The sequence below is a fragment of the Pongo abelii genome, chromosome 8 (assembly GCF_028885655.2).
Source record: "Pongo abelii isolate AG06213 chromosome 8, NHGRI_mPonAbe1-v2.0_pri, whole genome shotgun sequence".
In the NCBI taxonomy this organism is placed as follows: Eukaryota; Metazoa; Chordata; class Mammalia; order Primates; family Hominidae; genus Pongo; species Pongo abelii.
The window spans coordinates 138,844,975-138,851,970 of record NC_071993.2 but is presented as its reverse complement, the minus strand read 5'-3'; positions in this window follow the sequence as shown (position 1 = coordinate 138,851,970).

Sequence of the window (6,996 nt, the reverse complement as noted above, 5' to 3'; positions counted from 1 at the left end):
TGACAAGGATACGGCACCGCACGCTCTCAGCTCTGCTTGTGATCCTGTGGGCAGGGCTTCCTGTGTGGAAGGAAATGTGCTGACAACTTAGAATGTGAAACTCCCTTGATGTAGCAGCCTAGTGCTGGGATTGGTCTTGGGATGAACCACACAGGAGTGCAGCATCTTATGTGTGAGGCAGTATTTCAATAGCAGGGAGGCAGGGGAGAGCCACCTGTCCACTGGCGGGCTAGGTGAATGAAATATGCTTTAGCCATGCCATAGAGTTCTGCGCAGATATTAAAAAGAATATCTATTCGTACTGATAAGTACTGGTGAGATCACCAATATTAAAAGTATTAAGATGAACTTATTAAGTGAAAAAGTATATAATATGCTCTAAAATGGTATGGCACATGCAGGCTTGGCTTCCTGTCAACATTGCTGACAGGTGCCAGGGGCTGTGGCTGTCTCTGGGGACAATGGCAGGGGACAGGGGTGGAGGGAGACCTGCTTTTTGTGATATCTGCTTTGTGCTGTTGAAATTCTTTTAAAGTAATGTACACACGTGGCTAAATGCAAAAAGACAGTGGGGTAGGGAATGAGTTTGCCTTTGCTGAACTTTACATTGACTAATAAAGGCACCCTTAGACAAATATGTTGTCACCTATTTCGAAGACATGGCTAAGCCAAAGAATGTGACACAGCAGAAAAGAGGAAACAGACTTTCTCCCCCAAGAAGGCTTCTGGTGGGCAGGAAGATCCAGAAATTGCAAAGAACCTCCATGCCCTGTTCTCAGGAATGCACAGGTGGGTGCTAGCCGAGACCACCAGGACCAAGCGATACGTCCCAGGAACTGGGGATCTAAAAGAGGAGAGGAATCTGTGGATAACTCAGGCCATGGGGGGCCCATCCCAGTGGGGACAGCGTGGCGACAGAACACAGAACAAACCCACCCCCGAGGGCTGACAGCACTGGGACCCAGGAGGGTGTGTAGTGGACGAGATGGAGGTGCCATGTGCTCAGGATTATTAGGGGCTGTGCCACAGGCTCCTTTTTCCCTGTCCTCTGGCGGCTACATGCGTGCATCCTCTGTAAATATCTTGAATTTTAGAGAGAAATCCACAGTATGGGAATTGAAAAGAAATAACCTGGCATCACAGAAGAAAGAACCTCCTTCTAGAAATTAGACCTTGTCAAAGAGCAGAGGCACCTGGGTCATGGTTTCCAAATGCCTTTTCTCCCCGAAGGAACCAGGGTCGGCTCCAGACCCACACTGTGGGAAGCCTGCAAAGTGGGCCTGGAACAGCCAGTTGTGCTAGAGCAAGTCTCAAAGTATCACCACAGGCTGCTTTGTGCAGGTGCCTTCAGGATCGAGAAGGTGGAAGACGAGCCACAACCCAGTGACAAGGCATGACACCCCTGGTGGAGGAGCTGGCCCCGTGTGGGTGCCCGGGGCAGGATGCAGCAGCCACGACAGCTTTCTCTCAACACGGGAAGCAACCAGGCGTTTCCAAATGAGGTACCTCCAACAAAGCAACTGGGCTGGACCTTTCAAAACAGCAACAGGTAAATAAGAGCAATACAAAGTAGAAGCTGCTCCACGCTAAAGGAGACTGGAGACACTATGACTAAACGCAGTGTGCAACTATTTGCTGGGTCACCTGCGTTAAAAGAAACCTGCCAAGGACGTTACGGGATAATTGAGGATATTTAAATAAGGACTGCACATTTGAATCTTGAATAATTGTGCTGATTGTTATGCAGGTTCTTGTTTTTAGGAGATAGAGGAGAAGCTGAAGTGTGTGGGCGTGGGGGACCCTGAGGTCTGCAAGCAGCTGTCATGTTCCAACACCACACCCCGCTTCGAGTGTGCACGCACAGCCCCGGGGCTCCTCGCATAGAAGTGCACGCAGAGCTCGGATTGTCATTGGAAGTGTTTGGAGGTGGGACTTGAAGCCCCTGAATCCTGTGTCATCCCAGCCAGGAGTGTGTCTGAGTGACCTAAGGTCGCCGCTGTGTGCAGCCTTCCCAGCCCTGGATGAGCAGGACCCGTTCTTTAGGTGACTGAGCTTTCTCTGTTCTTGGCACTTTACCAACACCCGCTTGCGTATTGCATGGGACAGCCCTTCCCGTGAGCTCCGCAGTGGCACCCTTTGGCTAATGGAGCTGCAGAGCCCAGGGCTGTGATCTCTCGAGGTTGCCTGAGCATGGGTGGGTGGCTGTGTATGAACGCAGTCCATGTGATCCTCCAGAACTGCTAGTTCTGCCACCTGGGGGCTGTCATCTCCAGAGTGGGGCAGACAGCCAGACACCGATGTACTGAGGCAGGAAAACCGCAGCACTCAGAAGTCCCCACAGCTGGGTGGGTGCAGCCACAGGCCCTGCACACGGTGTGACCTGCAGGGCCAGCAGCACAGCCAGCAGTCCTGGTGCAGCACTGACTCAGGCGCAGGGCTCCAGCACATCCCTGCCCCCGCGCCCGCTGCACCTGCCCTTGGCTGGGAGCTGGTGGTTCCCAGCCCTGGCCGGGGAGGGTGGCTCATCTCCATGCTCTGCAGGTTCTCCTTGCATTTCATCCTCCTATTTCCTAAGTGGATTGATTTAGTCCCAAGGACGTGGTTGACTTCCATGTAGGCCTGTGTGACCGGACGAGAGAACCTGCCCCTTTAATCATAAAACCAGGAGACTCTCAGCCCAATCATCGCTTCACTGAACCCAAAATGACCACAGTGAAAAATGCTTATGACTCCTGGTGGGAATAATTCATAAAAGTTTTAAAAACTTCCTCATGGTGTTCTCTAAGCTTCCAATTTTCTGTGACAAGGAACAAAAAATGACCTCCGTTGTGCAGCCGTGACTCCTCATCACACGCTGAATCTCAGCAGGGTTGGCTGAAAGATGAGGGAAAACACAGCTGCATGGGGCAGGCAGTACCCCAGCTCCTGGGAATTTCCTCCTCAGTTTCATTACCTGAAGCTGCAAGGGCAGTTTTGTTACGAGAAAGTCCTGGATTCAGAGGCTACATACTCTTGTGTTCCTGGAGAAATCCACTAAGATGGGTGAATCATGGGGGAAATTAAGAACAACAGCACTATCCAAGGGCCAGTGTCACTGGGCTGTGCTCAGGGCGATGCTGTGTGGGATGCACGTCCCTTTGGGGACAGTCAGGTGTGTGGGGGCAGGGAAGGTCTGCACAGGGGCCGCAGGTGGGTGTCTGAGGGCCACAGGGCAGCAAACACCCACTGGAGGGGGTGGGAGGACCTGCTGTGCACCTATGGGTCACCTCTCTCCCACGCTGCCAGGCCTGCCATGGAACTCAGGTGAAGCCTCAAGAACACAGCCTCCCTCCCTTGGAGACATGACTTTCTGCACGGTTCCTCCAGCTCACACTGCTGCAGGGAGCTAAGATCCCACTGGGCTCCACTGGGCTCACAGTAGCCAGATACAGAGTCTCACCAGCTCTCCTCGCAGGTGTCCTGATGGGAAGCATTCAGTGCCTGTGGTCCACGACTGGGGGCCCTGAAGACATCCCCCTCCTCCTCCCCGGAACCTGGAAACATGGAAATTAAGCTCGCAGATGGGATTGAGGGGCTGATCAGGTGACCTTACGGTAGGGAGATTGTCCTGTGTCATCCAAGGGTCCCTCACAGCGGAAGAGGGGCTTGGAGAGGAGGTTAGAGAGACGGTGGCATGAGAAGGACTCAAGGCATGGGAGGTTCTCCCCTGGAGCCTCCAGGAGGAGCCAGCCCTGCTGCATGTCAGGTTAGTCCAGGTCGACTTTGGAGTTGGACCTGCAGAACTCTGGGAAGTCCACACTTGTTGCTCCAGGCACTAAGTCATGGTTGTTTGTACGGAAGCAACGGGAGGCTCATCCAGGGCCCTCAGCAGGAAGCGCTCATGTGAGAGGGCAGCTCTGTGCCCTTTATGCAGAAAATCCCTGAGTTTGGTCCCAACAATAGAAAAAAAACATGCTTCTTCTTGTGTCTACTCTTCCTGAAAAAATTCTCCTTTCTCTATCTTCCTTTTGCTGGATTGCAGGAGGATAAAAACCTTGATTTGTGATGGCTCTGGCCTCAGTGGGGGATGTGTGAGGCTCCTGGAAGGTGTGGGGGCAGTGATCTTCAAAGTGGAATCACTGAAGCTTTCTAGGCACCTGCATTCTTCAGTATGTGCACCTGTACTTTAGCACTTCTACTCTCTGAGCAGAGGCCTACGCATCCAGTAGACTCTCAAATGGACTCCCACGTGTGAGGATGAGACCCTCTGGGGCAGGAGAAGGGCAGGACACATGGCAGCTGGAGGCAGCAGCAAGGATGCAGGTCAAGCCCCAGGGGAAGATGTTCTTGGGGGGCACCCTGGACTGGGAGGGGCAGGGATCCAGAAGGCACCAGACTTGAGGGCATGGCGGGGGTACCCCAGAGACAGGGTTTGCCCAGGACCTCTCCTCGTGGGCAGGGCTGCCTGGGTGCAACTAGAATGTGTGTGGTTTCTCCCATGATGTCGACTGGCTTCCCGAGTTCCCAAGAACGTGCATCGGGCAGCCCCTGAGTGGCCCGCCAGGGTGGCACTGTAAGGCCATCCTCAGAGACCCTTTCCTTCCAAACACAGTGGGGTAGACACAGCTAATCAGACAAATGAAAATTAAACGCTACCGTCATGTTAGAGAAAATGAGCATTGCTGGGGCCCAGAAATAAAGCTGACACCCAAGGCAATGTGTGGGTCGAAGCCCCTGGGAGCAGGCAGAGGTGGCCTGGGGCTTGGATCCAGGGAGTCAAAGGGAGTGTGTACCCCACCAAGGCAGCGAGGGAGCGGCTCCCAACATACACCAAGGAAGGGGTAGGGCAGGAGGCAGAGCCCAGGCAAGCTGTGAGTGCCATGTCCAGAGGCACTTTCTCGGAATCTGTGCCTGGGAGGTGGACAGAGGCACCAGGGCTGTGAAACCAGGCGGGGGCTGAGTCACTGGTGGGCTTGTTGATCAACCTTGTGATGCCCTCCACGTCTCTGTGAGTCTCAGTCCCCAAGACTGAGCATGAAACTTGCTTCTGGGCCCAGGACACTGTTTGAACTGCAGAGGGAGCACGGGAGGAGAGAGAAGGGAGGAAATCACGGCCTGATGGAAATCACAGGGAGCCCAAACCAACACGGTAAACACGGGAGGAGAATGAACCACACACAACAGTGAACAACCACGTTTACAAACACAGACATGCAAACCGTGAAACACAGCAGCACATGTCCAGGACACAAGAGTGCAGACGCTGACATGTTTCATGACAAACAGACGGATGTGCAAACCATGAAACACAGCAGCACATGTCCAGGACACAAGAGTGCAGACGCTGACATGTTTCATGACAAACAGACGGATGTGCAAACCATGAAACACAGCAGCACATGTCCAGGACGCAAGAGTGCAGACACTGACATGTTTCATGACCAGGGAAATGAATAGATGGCTTCACGTCACAGAATCTGCTTCCTCTACTCATCCATCAAAAGGGAGAGAAAAGTGAATATCACTCAACGGGTACAAAAATGCCTTTGAAGAAATCATTACTCATTTATTCTAAGAAATGTTAACAGATGAGGGATAAAAGAGGATTTCCTTAACCTGACAAATATGGAAAACATATTTGATGATGAAATTCCAAAAGCACTCCCATCAAAGTCAGGAGTGAAGGGAGAACGTGTTCTGTCTCCTCTGACCTGGTTGTGTCCTGGTGGCCGCAGCTGCTGGCGAGAGCCATGAGCAACAGGCAATCCACCGGCTGGGGAGTCAGAAACCCAGTGACGGTTATTTGAAGACAGCAGGATTGAAAATGCAAACATATCTGCACACAGTTCACACTTAAGAGACTGGCTGGCAAAGTCACTGGGCACAAGAGCAACGTTAAAAACCTGATAGAGCCGGGCATGGTGGCTCACGCCTGCAATCCCAGCACTTTGGGAGGCCGAGGCAGCCCGATCACGTGAGATGAGTAGTTCGAGACCAGTCTGACCAGTATGGTGAAACCTCATCTCCACTAAGAAATACAAAAATTACCGGGGCGTGGTGGTGCACGCCTGTAATCCCAGCTACCTGGGAGGCTGAAGCACGAGGATGGCGTGAACCCGGGAGGCAGAGCTTGCAGTGCGTTGAGATCGCGCCACTGCACTCCAGCCTGGGTGACGGAGCGAGACTCTGTCTCAAAACCAAAAAACAAACTTACAAAAAAACCCCTGATAGATTCATTTCCACTGATAATAACCATCTGAAGCAATAGAAGAAAAGGTACCATCCCAAATGGCAACACAAGCTGCAAAGCTCCCACCAACAGATCTAGTAAAAGATGAGCAATGCCTTTTATACAAGAAAATGATGAGGAAACCCATAAATTATAACATTGTCCAAAGACATAAGGAACCCACACATATATGAGAGGTCTATCATGTTGACACAGCGTAAAGATGGCAGCTCTTCTCAGATGAATTTATAAAATCAACACGATTCCTATCAGAATCCCAAATGATGTTTAATGACACTGACAGCAGATACTAAAGTTCACTGGATGATAAAAAGCCCAGCCCAGGTGCACCTGAAGAGCGGAGGTGGGGGCTGCCGTGCCCAGCCCAGGCACACCTGAAGAAGAGCGGCGGTGCGGGCTGCCGTGCAGAAAGTCAGTGTTATTCCAGTATCCTGAGCACAGGTGTGTGTCCACACCCCTGCAGACCCATAGTCCAAGGGAGAGGAGGCAGAGGGTGCAGGCTGACCCTGCCACACAGGGGCTGGGGCTATGATGGGGCTGCCCAGAGAGAAGGGGAACCTGCCGCATAGGCACGTAGGAATACAGATAGAAACAGAAGCCAGTCACAAAAGAACATAACGCAGAAATGCTTTAAAGGCTGAACTGTGAAAAGCCAAACTTGAAAACTTTTGGAAGAAAACAACGGTTAACATTAGGATATGGAAGGGCTTTTTAAATCAGGCAGAAATGGGAGAACCTGAAAAGGAAAACAATGATGAAGTGATAAT